The sequence below is a fragment of the Sapajus apella genome, unplaced genomic scaffold (assembly GCF_009761245.1).
Source record: "Sapajus apella isolate SASKATOON/1434 unplaced genomic scaffold, GSC_monkey_1.0 scaffold76, whole genome shotgun sequence".
Lineage (NCBI taxonomy): Eukaryota > Metazoa > Chordata > Mammalia > Primates > Cebidae > Sapajus > Sapajus apella.
Genome location: NW_022437016.1, coordinates 2112106 through 2132502, shown reverse-complemented (window position 1 = coordinate 2132502; position 20397 = coordinate 2112106). Strand labels below are relative to the sequence as shown.

At 41.4% G+C, this 20397-nt stretch overlaps 1 protein-coding gene across 3 annotated transcripts in view; it reads left to right on the top strand.

Moving 5' to 3' along the window:
* ASTN2 (astrotactin 2) overlaps positions 1 to 20397 on the top strand; it is a 948324-nt gene that overhangs the window by 561778 nt on the left and 366149 nt on the right. The window lies entirely within an intron of this gene.

The following is a 20397-nucleotide window of genomic DNA, read 5'->3' as shown; positions in this document are numbered from 1 at the left end:
GTGCAGGTTTGTTACCTGGATATATTGTGTGATTCTGAGGATTGGGGTACAATTGATCCCATCACTCAGGTACTAAGCATAGTGGCCAATAAGTAGTTTTTGAATCCTTGCCCCTGTTCCTTCCCTTTCACCTCCCTGGCTTCTTCTCCCCTCTAGAAGTCCCCAGTGTCTTATTGCCATTTTGTGTCCATGAGTATCCAATATTTAGTTCCCACTTTTTTTCTGAGACAAGAGTTTCGCTCATGTTGCCCAGGCTGAAATGCAATGGCACAATCTTGGCTCACTGCAACCTCTGCCTCCCAGGTTCAAGTGATTCTCCTGCCTCAGCCTCCCAAATACCTGGGATTACAGGTGTCTGCCACGATGCCTGGCTAATTTTTTGTCTTTCTAGTAGAGACAGGGTTTCACCATGTTGGCCAGGCTGGTCTTGAGCTCCTGACCTCAGGTGATCCACCCGCCTTGGCTTCCCAAAGTGCTGGGATTGCAGGCATGATCCACCATGCCTGGCCTAGCACCCACTTATAAGTAAGAACAAGTGGTATTTGGTTTTCTATTCCTGTGTTAATTAGCTCAGGATGATGGCCTCCACCTGCATCCATATTGCTGCAAAGGACACAATTTTCTTCTTTTTATGGCTGCATAGTATTTCATATGTATATGCACCACATTATTTATTAATCTAACCCACCATTGATGGGCACCCAGGTTGAGTCCATGCCTTTGCTATTGTGAATAGTGCAGCAATGAACATACAGTTGCATGTGTCTTTTTGGTAGAACCATTTATTTTCTTTTGGATGTATACCCCGTAATGGGAGTGCTGGCTCTGAAGGATACATAAGATTCTTCAGGAAGAGGAAACACAGAGAGAGATAGTGAGGGTTGGAGCCTGCAGAGAACAGGTGCTGCTTGCTGGTGCCTAAGTGGTTTTCAGATCCAGGTGTAGGCAGAGGTGAAGCAGGGTGGTGGTTTTCATTCTATGCCAGGGAGCTCTCCTGGGGTATGGGGGCAAGCTGTCTCCTCCACTCTGAAGTCCCAGGCCCCCTGGTGGTGCCTGCAGCTGCTGTCCTTCATTACTGAGGACTATTGATCCCCGTAATCCTTTTTGCATGCCCACCCCTTCCCTCTTTGTCAGCACCAAAGTCCAGCACAAATTGAGCGGCAGCTGAATTGGCATGAGTTGATTAAAACTCCCAGTAATTACAGGCTCTTGATCGGCCTGGTTGTCCAAATCAATGTCGGCATTAATAGACGGGCTAGCTGGCCTAGTTGACAGATTGAGGCTGAGTGGAGAGAGGGGTGGGGGATTGGGGACTGGCAGAGCCTTTCCCAGTCACTTATATGCCAGGAAGCACACCAGAGGTCTCCTGGGACGCGGAGAACCAGGCCCACTCAGTTGCTTATCAAAGGGATGGTTTATATTGTAGAATTCAGCAGCCCTTACTCAGCCTGTGTGATCTTCAATAACCTTGCCTGTAAAATGAGTATATTGTATCTTAGCGGTCCTCTGAGTTTTGTGAGGATTAAAAAAGATAGCATACTGGGAAGCATCCAGCTCATGGCAGGTGCATAATAAATATGCATTTCATTTCCTTCCTTGCATCTTTCCCTCCCTCTTCTTCCCAAGATGCTGTACCTAATCCGTACAACCAAGGCTTTTCCACAAACAACCCCTCTGTCCCTAAAGTACCCGAGTCCTCTGATAACCCATCATGGGGCCCTTCCCACAAGGTTATCAGAATCTCCGTGTTACCCTAGCCAGTCTGAACCATGTGTGACACCACAGACAGGCCACCTCCTTGCGGCTCAGGGAAAAGAGCACTTCATTCGGTCCCATGGTCAGGGGACCTTCAGTGGGTGGCTCAGTCAGCCTCTTGCTTGCTGTATGACTTAAGGCAGCTCACCTGACCTCTCTGAGTTTCAGTTTGCTCATTGGAAAAGTAGGCATGGAAGAAATGCCTACCATTTGCCTGTATGAGGTTCCCTGACATTTCTCCCTGAATGCGTCCTATTTTGAGAAAGTAACGAGGTAACTACAACAGCAGTTAGCATTTTGTGAGCACGTATCAGGTGTCAGGTACAGGTCAGTTACATGACCCCCCAGGGTCCTCTCACAAGCCTAGTGAGGAAGGAGTTACTTTTGCCGGTGTATGAATTGTGGAAACTGAGGCTCAGAAAGGCTAGGGCACACAATGAGGATGTGGCTCAGTCAGACTTCATTCACAGTCTCTGTGACTGACAGTGTACTCTGGGTTTCATATGTATTTAGTCTTATTATTGTCATGTCTCATTTAATCTTTACCACTGCTGGGCATGGTGGCTCGTACCTGTAATCCCAGGGCTTTGGGAAGCTGATATGGGAGGATCATTTGAGGTTGGGATTTCAAGACCAGCCTGGTCAATATGATAAGACTCCATCTCTACAACAAATAAAAATAAAATAAATAAAATAAAATTAGTCAAGCATGTTGACACATGCCTATAGTCCCAGCTATTCGAGAGGCTGAGGCAAGAGGATCCTTTGAGCCCAGGATTTCAAGGCTGCAATGAGCTATGATTGCATCACTGTCTGCACTCCAGCCTGGGTGACAGAGTAAAACCCTGTCTGTAAGAAATAATAACAATAAATAAAAAATCTTTACCATAATTTTTGAGGGATACTATTGTTGAAAGGAATACTATTAGTAGGAGGTAATACTGTTATTATACCCGCTCTGGCCATGAGACTTAAAGAAATCAAATACTTACCTAGTCCTTGGAGGAGAACAAGGCATTGTTCATAGTCAAGCAGGTTTGGAGGCATTCTTGGGATGTCTTAAAAAATATGTTCAGTCAGTTACAAGGAAATTCCCCATTTTCCTCTTAAATGCTTCAGAGCTAATTTTCCCCTTTTTACAATTCGTAGTTGCTTTGATAAAAACTGAGCCATTTGCACGGAAAGTCTTCTCTGACTTCCTGCTGTCCAGTGCCTCACCGAAGGAGACTAAGGCTCAGAGTACAGTGTTCTCATCTGAAGGCTCTCAGCCAGTTAAAGACCACAGCCAGGCAGAACTGGAATCCAGCAATGTGGAGAGCTTTTCACATGCATTTGTCCAGGCTCTGTTAGGGTTTGCCTGCCACCCTTACTTTGAGGATGATTTTATCATAATCCTTACCTTCCAGAAGGAGAAACTGAGGCTCAGAGAAGCCAAGTGACCAGCTCAAGGTGGCACAGCCAGTAAAGGCTGGGTCTAAGGCTAGAGCTCTTTCCGTTACCCCCCCTGCCTTTCAGGCCCAAGTTTGTAGCAAAGAATGGAAGTGCCACACTGATGTCACCCAGGATGCAGGTGGGGCAGGGCCTCTCCTCTGGCATCAGCAGGAAGTCTCCCAGGTTATTTACCATATGATTCACCTAGGACAAATTCTTCTGTTTTGTAAATTGGTTGTTTTTCCTTCTCCTCAGAACAGCTGGCCCACCTTCTAGACCTGGGGGTAGGGTGGTAAAACAGCTCATTACAAATTTTGTACTCGGAGCAATTTGCATCCCATAATTAATGAACATTAAAATGCATAATTACAAACAGAAACAAAGAGCTTGGTGATGATGATAAGTCGAGCTGGGAAGCAGCAAGAGCAGGCTCATGATATAGAGGAAAAAGCTGGGGGGAGCCAGACAGGGCTAGCCAGTGGGGGAGCCCATGGGAATCCTCCGGGCATCCTCCTGTCCCTCCCAGCTAGGTCTCCAAAATCTCAAGGCTCAGAGACTCCAAAATCTCAAGGCTCAGAGACTTGAGCTTAGAGTCTTCCTATGAGTCCTCCCCTGAAATGGTGCAGAATGGGGGCTATGAGGCTCTGGAGCTGCACTGACCTGAGTTAGACTCCTGGCTGTCTCACCTACTTACCCTACAACCTCAGCACGGGAGCATGCCTCCAAGTGATGCAGTCATTTTTAGGCTGGTCTACTCCCTTTCTCAAGCTCTTGCCCAGACCCCCAGGGCCTGCTTCCCCAGACGCCTTTTGTGGACTCTAGGAAAGTGCTTAAAGATAACTGAATTCACTAACTTCAGTAATCGCTTCAAATTAGCAAACAAAATCACTTTATTCCTCTGCCAACAACCCTCCTATGCCTTCCAGGTGCACTTAGAATAAACCGTAGGTGCCTGCTCATGGTTGAAGTCATGGGTCTTCAGCTTTTTTGTATGAAGGATTATTTAGTAAATATTTTAGGCTTTGCAGGTCACATGTGGTCTTTTTTTGGTCTCATGTTCTTTAAAAAAAATGTAAAAGCCATTTTTAGCTCTAGGGCTGTGCAAAAACAGGCTTTGGAGTAGACATATTTTCTCTATTTTTCCAGCTAAATACAACCAAAAACCCTGGATATTCTATATAAAACAAGCATAAGACTGAAAGGTGGAGCATTGCAGACCAGCTGAAGACTTTAGGAACCAAGAAAAGACATGGCAGTCAGTTCCCTGGATTCTCTCTTTGCCTTATGTGTCCCATCCCTAGAGATAAAGGAGCCTGCAGCTCAGAAATGCCCGTGGGCACATGTGAAGAAAAAAATAAAACAAAACAAAATTGCTTTCACTAGCCAAAATACCAGGAAAAGGACAACTAGAAAGACAGAAAAATGCTAGACAATAACTGCTCCGCTCCAGCCAAATACCACAAAAAAGGAAAAAAATTAAATGAACCTACCCCTACCCATGGGAGCAAAGGTTGAATGGGGTGGGGAGCCAGGACTTTAATCACAATGAGTTACTGAGCACCCCTACCCCTGGCTATTCAGCGTCAGTGAAGAGCATTGCCTTCTACCCCTAATCCACAGTATTGAAGCACCTTCCCCCTTCCCCCTGGGTTGTTGTCAGGGAAGAACTAGCAGAAATGCAGGACCCTCACCACGAACCAGCATTCATGGGGCCACCTTCCACCCAGCGTGGTGTTAGTGGAGATTAAGTGAAGAATAGTGACTAAGCATACCTACCACTCCCACCCAGGAAGATATCAGTGAAGTCCTAGTGGGGAGGGAAATTCCCACCCTCACCCAGCTGAAAAGAGGGAACTTTTCTTAGGGAGATCAGAGAAGGCCATATGGAGAACCTGGACTCCTTTATTCCCTTGTCAGTAACAAGGCTACCCCCTTCCCCTGCTAGATGAGTGTCAGTAGAAGCCAGAGAAAATAGAAGGTTTGAAGGTCTACCTGGGCTCAGTGGCTCACACTTGTAATCCCAGCTACTCAGGAGGCTGAGGCTGCAGGGTTGCTTAAGCCCAGGAGTTTGAGGCTACAGTGAGCTATGATTGTGCCACTGCACTTCAACCTAGGTAATGAAGTGAGATCCTGTCTCTAAGATAAATAAATACATGTCAAAGAAAAGAGTCAAACTCTGTAAAATACTTGAAAACATTTATTCTGAGACAAATATGAGTGACCATGGCCCATGACACAGCCCTCAGGAGGTCCTGAAAACATGTGCCCTGGGAGGTCAGGACACAGCTTGGTTTTTACATTTTAGAGAAGCAATTGTGGGTGTGGGTTCCATGCTACAAGGATATGGGGATGTTTCGGTTAAGGTAAAGTTCCTTTGACATCTTTTAGTAGCTGCCCTTAGAGTCAATAGATGACAAATGTTTCCTATTCAGATTTTAGTTAATCTCTTTAGGAAAGGTCTGAAAGAAAAAGATCTAGCTATGTTAATAGACATTCTTTTTTTTTTTTGAGACAAAACCTCACACTATTGCCCAGACTGGACTGCTCTGGTGTGGTCCTGGCTCACTGCAACCTTTGTCGCCTGAGTTCAAGTGATTCTCCTGCCTCAGCCTCCTGAGTAGCTGGGATTACAAGCACCTGCCACCACGCCTGGCTAATTTTTTTGTGTTTTTAGTAGACATAGGGTTTCACCATGTTGGCCAGGCTGGTCTCAAACTCCTGACCTTGTTGTGATCTGCCCACCTCAGCCTCCCAAAGCACTGGGATTACAGGCATGAGCCACAGCACCCTGCAGACATTCTTTACAGATGCAAGTTTTTTCACTACAAAGAATGGCTTTTCGGGGCCATTTCAGAATATAGCAAAGAAACATGTTTTGAGGTAAAATATTTTGCTTTTCTTCCTTGTCTTGTAGTGTTATGCCAGAGACAGGTTGGAAAGTAAGTCACAATATATAGGATTAAATAAACCCATCTGATAAGAATTTATGATTTGTAGAGCATGACTCCCCAGGCCTCTCAGATGGTAATTTGGGCAAGATAAAAAAAAATCAGAGTTGAGTTGGTCCTCATAAATATAAATAAGATCCGGAGTTGAAACATAATAATAGAATGTAATGCCAAAAATGTTCAGGTCGCATTAAATGTAAATAATTAATTTTGTTTTAGAAAATATTTCTTTTTCTTCTTTTTCTTTTCTTTTTTTGAGACAGAGTCTCGCTCTGTCGCCAGGCTGGAATACAATGGCGTGATATCGGCTCATTGCAACCTCCTACTCCCTGGCTCAAGTGATTCTTCTGCCTCAGCCTCCTGAGTAGCTGGGATTACAGGCACGTGCCAGCACGCCCAGATAATTTTTGTATTTTTAGTAGAGGCAGGGTTTCACCATGTTGGCCAGGATGGTCTCGATCTCCTGACCTTGTGATCCACCCACCTTGGCCTACCAAAGAGCTGGGATTACAGGTGTTAGCCACCATGCCAGCCTATTTATTATCTTTTTTTGAAACAGGGTCTTGCTCTTTTGTCTAGTCTGGAGTGCAGCAGCACAACCACAGCTCACCACAACCTCGACTTCTTAGGCTCAAGCCTCCTTCCCACCTCAGCATCCCAAGTGGCTGGGACTACAGGCACTTGCCACTATGCTCAGATAATTTTTGAATTTTTTTGTAAAGATAGTGTCTCACTATGTTGCCCAGGCCAGTCTCAGTAATCATCCTGCCTCAGCCTCCCAATATGCTGGGATTACAGTCATGAGCTACTGTGCCCAGCCACAAATAGTGTAAATACAAAAATTAAAAGGCATAAATTAGTGGAATAGGTTTAAAAGCATGACCTAGTTATATACTGTCTGCAAGAAATTAACATTACATATAATGATATAGACAGAGTGAAAGCAGGTGGATAGAAAAAGACACATACAAATCAAACAAAACTGAGAGTAGCTTTATTAACAACAGGTAAAGTAGGCCTTCCAAATAATTATCACAGAGGGACATCAAATAGTGATAAAAGATCATTTACCCAGAAAACATAGAAATCCTAAATGTTTATGCATCAAACAGCAACTGTGAAATGTGTGAAGTAAAATCTAACAGAACTGAAAGAAAAAATAGGCAATTTCACAGTGATGGCTGGATACTTCAATACCCCTTTCCAAAACTGATAAAAACTAGACAGTTTAGCAATAATATATAGGACTCAATAACATCATCAACAAAAAAGATCTAGTTAACATTTATAGAACCCTATGCCCAATAAAAATAGAATATATATTATTTTCAAGTGCCTATAGGACACATACCAAGACAAAACTATATTCTGGGCCATAAAAAGGCCTCAGCAAATTTTAACATTCAAATTGTACAGGGTGTGTTCTCTCACCACAATAGAATCAAACAAGAACAGTAACAGAGCAGCAACAGCTGCCTTCAGCAGCTTTGGACTGCTGTAGCAAAATAACATAAATTGGGTGGTTTGAACAACAGACTTATTTCTAACACTTCTGGAGGCTGAAGTCTAAGACTGAGGTGTTGGCTAATTTGGTTTTTTGGTAAAATTCTCCTTTCATTGCTTTTCTTCTTTCTGTGTCCTCATATGTTGGAGAGGGAGGGAGCTCTGATCTCCCATCTTCTACTTGCAAGGTACTAATCCCATTTATAAGGGCTTAACTCTTATGACCTAATCCTCTTCCCAGTGCGTCAACTGCAAATCTCATCACTTTGCAGGTTGGTTAGGATTTCAACATACAAATGTTGGGGGGGACATACACCTTCAGCCCATAACAGAGATAACAGAAAAATCTGTAAATACTTAGAAAGTAAACAACACACTTCTGAATAATCAATGGGTCAAAGAGGAGGTCTCAAGGGAAATTAAAAATGCACTGAACTTGATGAAATAAAAATATAATATATCAAAGTGTGTGGGGGACACAGCTGAAGCCACAATTCATCTTTTCTTGTAACATATCGGTTTCTTTATATTCAATGAGAAGGAAATATATATCCCTAAGTGCATACATTAGAAAAGAAGAAGTTCCAAATCAATAATCTAGACTCCCACCTCAGAAACCTAGAAAAAAAAAAGAGCAAAATAAATCCAAAGGACACCAAAGGAAGGAAATCAATGTGTTAGAAAACAGAAAAGTCAATGAAACGAAAAACTGATTATTTGAAAATGACAATAAAACTGAAAATAGCAAGATTAAAAAGGATGAGAGAAGACATAAATTACCAATATCTGAAATGGGTGATATCACTGCTGATCCTGTGTAAATCAAAAGGATAGTAAGGAAATGCTACAAATAATTTTACACATATAAATTTGACAAGTTAGATGAAATAGACCAATTTCTTAAAAGCACAAACTACCACAACTTACCATTATGAAATAATTTGGAAAGCCCTATAACTATTAAGGAAATTTATTTTTTTACTTTAATCTCTGCTTCCCCTCAGCTCCAAATCCCTGGTCCTACATAGTTTCACTGGAGAAGTATACCAAATGTTTAAAGAAGAATTAACATCAATTCTAAAAAGAAAAAAAAAATTCCAGAAAATTAAGAGAGAATACTTCCCAAATCATTTTAAGACAGTAGCATTATCTTGATACTAAAAGCAGACAAAGATAGTTCAGAAACAGAAGACTACAAAGACCAATAGCCCTTAAGCATATACCATAGTTGTAAAAATCCTTAACAAAACATTAACAAATAGGATTCAACAATACATAAAAGATAACTATACACAGTGACCAAGTGAGGTTTATTACAGGGATGCAAGACTGGTTTCCTATCTGAAAATCTATCAGTATATTATAATAACAGAGAGAAGAAGAAAAATCACACCACCATTTCAATGGATAATAAGAAAAGCATTTGACAAAATTCCACACCCAAAATGATTTTTAAAACTCTCAAAAAAATAAGCATAGAGAAGAACTTGAAGAACATCCATAAAAGAGCTACTGCTGACATATGTATGGTAAAAGACTGAATGCTTTCTCTAAAAGGTCAGAGACAAGAAAGGAGATTCACTCTACCCCTTGTTATTCAACATCATGTGGGAAGTCCTAGCCAGTGCAATAAGGGGGAAAAAAATCTAAAAAGGAAGAAGTCATTCAAATTAGAAAGGAATAAATAAGACTGTAAGACTGACCCATTGGCAGATCACATGATTTTTTTTTTAAATGTAGAAAATCTCAGGAAATCTACAAAATAAATTTACAGAAGTAATTAGTAAGTTTGGCAAGGTCTCAGAAGGCAAGAAAAATATACACCATGAATTGTATTCCCATATACCTGCAATTAACATGAATCTTTGAAATAAAAAAAAATATAATACCATTGGCAATTTCTAAAAAGTAATGAAATATTCAGATGTGAATCTGACAAAATGTATAAAAAATACAATATCATTTGTAATCCCTAAAAAGTAATGAAATACTCAGATGGAAGTCTGACAAAATATGCATGGGCCATGTTTAGTTTAGCAAAACTTTAAAATACTGGTGAAAGAAATCAAAGAAGATCTAATCACATGGAAAGACATAGTGTATTCGTGAATTGGATGGCACACCATAGTAAAGATGCCCACATGCCTCGAATTGATGGAAAGGTTTAATATAATTCCTATCAAAACCTCAGCATGATTTTTATAAGTATCGACAAGATTTTTCTGAAATGTAAATGAAAGGCAAAGGAACTATAATGGCCAAAACTTCTTTTGAAAAAGAAGAATAAAGTGGAAGAAGTAGGTCTACCCTATTTTTAGGCTAAATATATGCTTCTTTCACCCCATCCTCATTAACTTTTTATCACATTATACTTTTGTCTTTCTTCATAATATTTTTGACTCTATGAAATAATCATTTTGTTTGTTTACTTGTTAACTATTTGTCTCTTCTCTAGAATGTAAATTCTATGAGAGAAGTCTTATCCTTCTTGTTTACTTCTGCATTTTCAGCACCTGAAACATTTGCTTGGCACTGAGTAGGCAAGTGTTTGGTGAATATTTGTTAAATGATCTAAAGAAGGACTTAAACATATGGAAAAGAAAAAAAATCAGCTAATAGTTTAAATTACCTTGATTTATTTATTTATGTTTTTTATGTATTTAGGGGGTACAAGCAGGTTTCTTTCATGCATACATTGTGTAGTGGTGAAGTCTGAACTTTTATTGTACCCAGTCAGTATTTTGTCAACCCTCACACGCCTCTCACGCTTCCATCTCCCTTTTTTAGTCTCCAGTGTCTATCATTGCACTCTGTATGTGCAGGTATACCCACTGTTTAGCTCCCACTTATAAGTGAGAACATGTCACATTTGACTTTCTGTTTCTGAATTATTTTACTTACGATAACGGCCTCCAGCTCTTTCCATGTTGCTGCAAAAGACATGTTTTCATTCTGTTTTATGCTGGAGTAGTATTCCATGGTGTGTCTGCATGTGGGTGGGAACAAGGGAGGGGCAGGTGTGTATACCACATTTTCTTTATTTAATCAATTCTTGATAGACAGTCAAGTTAATTCCATATTTAAGCTATGGTGAAATAGCACCCCTATGTTATTATTGTTTCAATAAACACATGAGTGCCAGTATCTTTCTTTTTTGTTGTTGTTTTTTAAAACAGGGTCTCACTTTGTCAACCAGGCTGAAGTGCAGTGGCGCGATCTTGGCTCACTGAAACCTCTGCCTCCCAGGTTCAAGGGATTATCCCACCTCAACCTCCTAACTAGCTGGAAGTACAGGCAGGCACCACCACGCCTGGCTAATTTTTGTTGAAACAGGGTTTTACCATGTTGGCCAGGCTGGTCTCAAACTCCTGGCCTCAAGTGATCCATGCGCCTAGGCCTCCCAAAGTGCTGGGATTACAGGCACGAGCCACCTCCACCAGCCTGATAAAATGATTTCTTTCTCTTTGAGTTTACACCCAATAGTGGGATTGCTGGATTGAATGGTAGCTCTATTTTTAGTTTTCTGAAAAATCTCCATACTATTTTCTATAGAGGTGGCACTAATTCACATTTCCACCAACAGTTTGTAAGTGTCCCCATTTCTCCACAGCCTCACCAGCATTTGTTGTTTTTTGGCTTTTTAATAATAGCCATTCTGACTGGTGTGTGGTGGTATCTCACTGTGGTTTGGATTTGCATCTCTCTGCTGATTAGTGATGTGGAACACTTTTTCATATTTTTGTTGGCCACTTGTATGTCTTCTTTGGAGAAGTGTCTGCTTGTCTTTTGCCCACTTTTTAATAGGGTTATTTGTTTTTGCTTGTTGAATTCTTTAAGTTCCTTACGGATTCTGGATATTTGACCTTCATCGGGCGCACAATTTGCAAATATTTTCTCCCATTCTGCAGGTTGTCTGTTCACTCTGTTGATAATTTATTTTGCTATGTAGAAGCTCTTTAGTTTAATTAGATCTGAGAACTTAGTCACAAATTCTTTCCCAAGGCCAATGTCTAGAATGATGTTTTCTAGGTTTTCTTCTAGGATTTTTATGGTTTCAGGTATTAATCCATTTTGAGTTTTAAAAATATATATATATGGGAAGAAACATGAGTCAATTTTCATTCTTCTGCACATGGCTATTCATTTTTTCAGTACCATTTATTGACTAATGATATGACTTGGACTTGTGTTCCCACCCAAATTTTATGTGGAATTGTAATCCCCAATATTGGAGGAGGGGCTTGGTAGGAAGTGATTGTATTATGGGGCCAGATTTTCCCCTTGCTGTTCTCGAGATTGTGAGTTCTCACGAGATCTGGTTGTTTGAAAGTGAACAACATCTCTCATTTTGCTCTCTTCCTCCTTCTCCAGCCATGTGAAGATGTGCCTCTTACCTCTTCACCTTCCTGCAGGATTTTAAGTTTCCTGAGACCTCCACAGCCATGCTTCCTGTACAGCCTCTGTAACCATGAGCCAATTAAACCTCTTTTATTTATAAATTACCCAGTCTCAAGTATTTCTTTATAGCAGTGTGATAATGAACTAATACAACTGGGGTATCATTACACCAGCATATATTTTTGTTGACTTTGTCAACTATCATTTGGCTATAGGTATGTGGCTTTATTTCTGGGTTCTTCATTCTCTTCCACTGAACTATGTGCCTATTTCTTTTATACCAATACTGTGGTTTTGTGGTTACTACACCTTGTACTATAATTTGAAGTCAGATAATGTGATGTTTCTAGCTTCGTTCATTTTGCTTGACATTGCTTTATTTGGGTTCCCTTGTAGTTCCACATAAATTTTAGGATTTTTTTCTAATGCTTTGAAATATGATGTTGGTAATTTGATAGGGATTACATTGAATCTATTGATTGCTTTAGGCAATATAATCCCTTTACCAATATTGAGTATCCAATCCATGAGCATGGGATGTTTCTCCATGTATTTATGTTATCTATAATTTATTTCATCAGTGTTATAATTTTTATAGAGATCTTTCACCTCCTTGTTAAATACATTCTTGGGTATTTTATTTTTATAGCTAATTATAAATGGATTGCTTTCTTAATTTTATTCTCAGCTAGATTGGTATTGGTGTATGGAAATGTTACTGATTTCTTCATTTTGTTAATCTTGAAACTTGATAGACTCTCTAGAGTTTTTTTTAGATATAAGACAATACTATCAGCAAACAGGGATAATTTGACTTCTTCTTTTCCAACTTGGATAACTTTTATTTTCTCTCTGTCCTGATTTCTCTGGTGAGGACTTCCAGTGTTACATTGAATAAGAGTGGTGAAAGGGGACATCTTTGTCTTGTTCTAGTTCTTAGAGGGGTTGCTTTCAACTTTTCCCCAATAAGATATTGGCTGTAGGTCATGGCCTTTACTATGTTGAGGTGTGTATCTTCTACGCTTACTCTGTTGAGGATATTTTTTTTTTATCATTAAAGGATGTTGAATTTTTTGAATGCTTTTTCTGCATCTATGGAGATTATCATATGGCTTTTGTCCTGAATTCTGTTTACGTGATGTATTATAAACAGAAGTGTTTCAGAAATCAATATGTTTATTGATTTATGTAGTTGAATCTTCATTACATCACAGAGATAAATTCCACCTGATCATGGTGTAGTATCGTTCTGATATACTGTTGGATTCGATTTGCTAGTATTTTGTTAAGCAAAATACTAACCTCTATATTCCTCAGGGATATTACTGTGTAGTTTTCTTTTTTATTGTTGTTATTTCCTTGCATGGTTTTGGTATCAGGGTAATATGGCCTCATAGAATGAGTAAGAGAATTTCCTCCTCCTCATTTTTTGGGAATTGTTTCAGGAAGATTGGTATTAGTTCTCTTTGGATGTTTGGTAGAAGTCGGTTGTGAATTCATCTGGTCCTTGGCTTTTTGTGTTGTTGTTGAGAGATTTATTATTATTATTTTTGATTCAATCTCACTACTCATTATTGGCCTGTTCAGAGTTCTGTTTTTTTCTGGTCCCATCTCCATAGGTTTTTTGTGTTGTCAGGAATATATCCTTTTTTTTTCTTGTGAACATAGAGTTCTTCTTAATAGTCTCTGATGATCTTTTGTATTTCTGTGGTATCAGTTGTAGTGTCTCTTTTTATAGTTCTGATTATATTTATTTTAGTTTTCTCTCTTTTTTGGCCAGTGGCTTATCAATTTTGTTTATACTTTCAAAGAATCATTTTTTTTCATTTCATTGATGATTTGCATTGTTTTTTTGGGTCTATTTCATTTCTGCTCTGATCTGTCTTTTCTCCTGCTTACTTTGGATGTGGTTTGTTCTTGTATTTCTAGTTTTTTTTGTTTTTGTTTTTGTTTTGTTTTTTTGAGACGGAGTCTCAATCTATCACCTGGCTGGAGTACAGTGGCACAGTGTAATCTTGCCTCACTGCAACCTCTGCCTCCCAGGTGCAAGTGATTCTCCTGCCTCAACCTCCTGAGTTGCTGGGACTACTGGCATGCGCAACCATGCCCAGCTAATCTTTGTATTTTTAGTAAAGACCGTATTTCACCATGTTGGCCAGAATGGTCTCAATCTCTTGACCTCGTGATCCACCTGCCTCGACCTCCCAAAGTGCTGGGCTTACAAACATAAGCCACCATGCCCGGTGGATTTCTAGTTCTTTCAGGTGTGATATTAGGTTGTTAATTTGTGATAATCTTTTGACATAAGAATTTAATGCTATAAAGTTTCCTCTTAGCACTGATTTTGCTGTACAATACACATTTTGAGATACTGTGTTTTCATTATCATGCAGTTGTTAGCGGAGGTTGTGGTAAAGTTAAGCTGGGACCTTGAACACAAAGTAAGCCAGTCTTCATCGCCTGATGGTGGCAGCAGTGGGGTGTGTGTGCCTATTTTTAGGCCCCAAAGTAGCTTACACTGGCTTCAGTGTTAGTAGGTTTTTCAGGGCTGATTCATGGGCCATCAGTTGGCTTGCTTGGGAGCCAATAGTGGGAGCAGTGGGCCCGATGTGTGGGTAGATTTTGGGTCCCTGGGAAGCTGGCAGTGTGTCTGATGGCAGTAGTGGTGGTCGAGAAACCCAGTAGGACCCAAGCAACCCGTGTTGGTCTTTTGGGAGCTGTGATGGGTTGGGCGGACTAGTTCCCAGTCTTACAGCCACCCATAGCAGGGTGGTGTGTATTGTCCTGAGTGTGCTTAGTAGAATGTGATCTACCCTCTCCCTCTCCCAGCAGGCTGGTGGCTGCAGCCATGCTACCTTAAACTCAGCCCCAAGGGTGGGGCATAGTCCAGCATTAAAGGCTCAGAATGGTGTCAGCTGTGAACTTGTGACCAGAAAGGATGGGTTCCTTCTCAAGTGAGCCGCATGGGCAAAATGCTGTAGTGTGTACCACTTGAGTCTTGGTCTCACAGCAGCCCCTTGCAGGGCATAGGATAGCCTGGTCTCCCTGTCCCTCCTTGGCTGGGTGGTAGCTGCAACCACATAACCCAAACTCACGCCAGTGGTAGAATGCAGCTCAGCATTGAACTTTCAAAATGGAGCTTTGGGCCTGATACCGGAGAAGGCAGAGTCCATCCCAGGCAAGCAATGTGGTTAAGAAGCCATGGGAAGTACGGTCCATTCATGTCTCAGTCTCAATAGCAGCCTGCAGCAGGGCAGCAGGGAGCTTCCCAGGGGTGTGTGGAGCACCCCGTCTTCCCTCTGCCTCCTTACAACGGTGCAGCAGCCGCCATGTCTGCAGATCCCCAGTGTCTTGGCTCTCAAAATGGTGCCCAGCTGTGTCTACTCCAGGTTCAGATGCCTGTGGGATTTTATGCGAGTTCTCATTCTGTAGCAACGTTTTTTTTGTTGTTTTTGCTTTTGTTTTTTCATTTATTTGTTTTATTGCATTTTAGGTTTTGGGGTACATGTGAAGAACATGCAGGATTGTTGCATAGGTACACACGTGGCAGTGTGATTTGCTGCCTTCCTCCCCATCACCTACATCTGGCATCTCTTCCCTTGTAGCAACGTTTTTATGCAACCTTTAGGCACTTTGTATGTCAGGCCAAAGGCCCCAATAGGTTGAGGGTTTCTCCTACAGCCAAGGCGTGAAACCCCATTTTGGAGCTCTGGGGCTTTCTCTCCAATTTTTTCCCCACATCCGGGAGCCCTTTCCAGCTCTCAGTTGGTTTCTGACTGGAAAAGCTGCCTCACAGTCTCTGCTTACTTACTCCTGGTGCTTCTCATTTCTTCTTTGATGAATCCTAGCATTCTCTTCTAGATGATCTGTTTGAAATGTGTGTAGGTACTTACTATTCTGGTTCCTCTCCATGGAGGGGGCACATACTGCTTGCATTTAGCAAGATATCATGATTCCTCCCAACTAAGATGGGTTTTCTTTTGGGATTTTGGTTAATTTATCATTTGTTCTTTATTTATTAACTGTCTATTATGTGCCAGGTCAGAAGCCAGATATATGTTTTCTCATACAGTCGTCAGAAGTGCCTCCAAGAGAGACATTTGCATTTTACAGATGAGGAACCTGAGGCTGTCTCTGAGGTAAAGCAGCCTGCCGGTATGCTCAGTGTCACAAATCTTTCATTGCAATTCAGTCCTGACTTTAGTTCTCATATTCCTGTCTCCAAGTTGGCTCCTCCATTTATGGAAAGGAAACTGAGTCCCAAACAGCTTCAAGAACTTGTCCAAGTTCACAAGGCAAGTGAGCGACAGTGCCTGGTAATGAATTCTAGTCTTGCTCTTCTAGTACATCGGGTGTCTCTTTTCTAATGGAGGAGAAAAGACTAAAGCCTCCCTATTTCAATATTCCCTAGTCACTCCCATCTGCAGAGATTTTATTTTCCCCAACAAATTTTACCATACTTCTTTATGTTTGTTCTATAACTAACTAGTTCTCTGACGGATGTGTATATTTATCTTTCAAACCAGATTCTAAGCCCTTTACAAATACCTATAACAGCGGAACTATTTGCTGACCACTGTGCTAAGCACTGCTTACATTTATCTGACTGTATTAGTTAGCTCATGCTGTGTCACAAATTATCTCAAAAATCAAGTCACTTAAAACACTAAGTATTTATTATCCCACACAGTTTTCAAGGGTCAGAAATTCAAGAGCAGCTTAGATGTGTGGTCCTGGCCCACCCCTACAAAGTTGCAGTCAGAATGTCAGCTGGGGTTGCCAATATCTGAATAGGCTTGATTGGGGCTGGATAATTTATTTGCAGCCTCGCTCATCTTTTGCTGGCAGGCCCTAGCCTTACTGGCTGTTGGCCGTAGGCTTTACTTCCTTGCCACATGAGACTCTCCATAGGGCTGCTGAAAACATGGCAGCTTGCTTCCACTAGAGTAAATGATGAGAGGACAAGATAGACAGAGGGAGAGAAAGATCTCTCTTATGATCTACCCTTAGAACCACATACCACCTCCTCTGCTATATACTATTGGCCACATAGACCAATCCTGGTGCAGTGTAGGAGGAGTCTACATAAGTATTAACACCAGAAGGCAAGAATCATTGGGGACCATCTATGAAGCTGGCTATCATGCTATTTACCCATCACAGTGATCATGTGAAGATAGGCGACTTTATGTCACTGCCTGAAGGTTATACAACTTACAGAAATCAGTGTGGATTCAGATCCAAATTTAATACACAGACACACTAAGTGTCCTTTCTGGCACCCCACCAATTCATTCAGCAAATAACAAGTACCAACTCTGTGCCCGATGGCTTAGGACCACCAACATGGTCCATACTATTATAACATATACATTTTGGTGAAGGAGAGAGATAATAATCAATGAACTAATTGAAATACTAATAATATACAAGTCATCTCAAATGATGGCTAGATCTCATCTGCCCCTACTTATCCTCAAAAGCACAGGGCATGAAGTCCATGATACAGGAAGGAATGATCATATGATGGTAACTGGTAAACCCACTTCACGTCCTTAGAAAGCCTTTTCCACATGCATGATTCAAATCTTCCTTTAATTCGCTGTGTGATGTTGGTCAAGATCCCTCACCTTCCTGATCCTCAGTTTTCCATCAGCAAATCATCCTGGGGAGAGAGACTATGGTATCTATAAGTTTGCAAAATGCTTTAACCTAAATGGAAGTGAGTGTAGTGGACAGAGATCACCAAGCTGGGACAGGGGAATGCTGGATTTACATTCTCCACTTATGTGCTGAGGAATCTGGGGTGATGGCCCTTAATTTTCTGGGTCTCAGTTCTAAAGTAAGGAAGTTAGATCAGCTCTAAGGCCTGCCATGTTTCAACTTCCTAAAACTAGATGTCAGTCAGTCAGTAAATGACAGGACTTCTTAAAACTAGATGTCAGTCAGTAAATGACAGGCTCTCTTAAAACTAAATGTCAGTCAATCAGTAAATGACAGGACTTCTTAAAACTAGATGTCAGTCAATCAGTAAATGACAGACTCTCTTAAAACTAGATGTCAGTCAGTAAATGACAGGATCTCTTAAAATTAGATGACAGGCAGGCGCAGTGGCTCACTCCTATAATCCCAGCACTTTGGGAGGCTGAGGTGGACGGATCACCTAAGGCCGGGAGTTTGAGACCAGACTGACCAACATGGTGAAACCCCATCTTTAAAAATAAAAAAAAAATAAAATAAACCCCAAAAAACAAACAAACAAAAAAACTAGATGTCAGTCAGTCAGTAAATGACAGGTCAGTGAAGTGGCTTGCCCATTAGGCAGTTAATAGCAACAGAGTTGGGAAGTCTGAGAAGCCCTGCCTCTGTCACCACCAAATTGTATAACCCTCTCCTCTGCTTCCTCCTCTGCAAAATGGGAATCATAACAGCACCTACCTTGTCTGCTGCAAGAAATTACCACAAACTAGGTAGTTTAAAATAATAAGAGGCCAGGAGTGGTGGCTCATGCCTGTAATCCCAGCATTTTGGGAGGCCAAGGCGGGGGCATCACTTGAGCTCAGGAGTTCGAGACCAGCCTGACCAACATGGAAAAACCCCATCTCTACTAAAAACACAAAATTAGCTGGGCATGGTGGTGCATGCCCGTAATCCCAGCTACTTGGGAGGCTCAGGCAGGAGAATCGCTTGAACCCAGGAGGCAGAGATTACAGTGAGCCAAGATTGCACCATTGCACTCTAGCCTGGGCAACAAGAGTGAAACTTCATCTCAAAAAAAAAAAAAAAAAAGATAATTATTAAGAAATGTATTCTCTCCCAGTGCTGGAGGCCAGAAATCCAAAATCAAGATGCTGGTGGTTTGATTTGATTGATTTCTGGTGGTGCTTCTGCTAGAGGCTCTAGTGGAGAATCTGTCTGGCCTCTTTCAGGTTGTGGTGGCCACAGCATTGTTTGTGGCCACATCGCACCAATCTCTGTTCCACCCCCACATTGCCTTCTCCTCGGTGTGTGTAATTTCTTTCTACCTCTCTATCATGAGAACATTTGCGACGGCATTTAGGCCAACCTGGAAAACCCAGGAGGGTGTCCCCAAGAGTTTTGACACAATCACATCTGCATAACCTTGACCACAGAAAGTCACATTCACAGATTCCAAGTTCTAGGGTTTAGGACAGGGACATGTCTTTGGAATCCATCATCAGCCTACCATGCTACCTCATGTATTTGCTATAGGGGTAAATAAGTTAAAGCAGGTAAAGCGCTTAGATAAAATCTGGAGTTTAGAGAACACATTTGAAAAACAAATGTGGTAGAGAACAGTGGGAGATGGGAGAACTGAGACTCATACCTTGCCTAGCTGTCTCCTGTTACCTGGTAAGAAGGTCAGTCATTCTTTTTAGCACCCTCCATGAGTGTACAAACAGACTGAAGCCAGGCCCCAGTACCCACAAGACTCCAAATGACCCTGTGACCAGGTGCCCTCCTATCTGACAGTGAATGTTCAGAGACAAACAGGGGCTTCCTCTGAGCTTGTATTAATATGTACAGCACTTCACTCACATGGAAAATTGATTTTTCTTTTTAAGCACAAAATGCAGCAGTTTTATGACCTTTCTGCAGCTTGACAAAGGCCATTTATAACCTAGTTTCTCCGTCACTCTTCCTGGTGCCCGTCTCAAATGTCTTGAAGAACTCTCTCATGCATTTGTAATTACAAATTCTTCTTAGGCAAAATTTAATTTCCAAGAGAGCTGACCTTTTTTTGTTATTGTGGCTTTTGTAAACTAATTTTTGTGTGTATGTTTTATTATTGGTGTTGTTTAGGACGACGGCATGGGGAGGGGAGCAGGGAATTGGCTGGTGGTGGGGGCACGGTGGGAAGGCATTTTAATCAGTGATGTCCAGTGATGGATGAGGAAGGCTGGGCTCTGGGTGTTAATCTTTGTGGACAAGAAATGCCAGCAGGAGGACTGAAATAAAAACCTAGTGCCTCATTTCCTCTTCTGAAGTCAGGAGTGTTGAAACCACTTCTCCATCAGCTCGGATGGAGAAGATGAGCTCAGCCTCATCAAATGACGGAAAACTAAATTAAATCAATAGCCAACTGTCTCCACAGTATATGATTTTCCACTGAAGGAGCACATAGCAGGTGCCAGACACACTGACAAGAGCGTTCTAGCTGAGGCCATTGAAGGTTGGACTCCTTGGAGTTTACTTAGGGACCAGAGGGCTATGGGAAGGGCTGTGCATATGGCCAAGCGGAGCACTTGAAGTTCGCTGTAAAGGGAGGACCTTGATTATCATTTTAAGGCAGATTAACTTGTTTTAAGATTCATTTACTTATTTAGGCTGGGGAGTGATG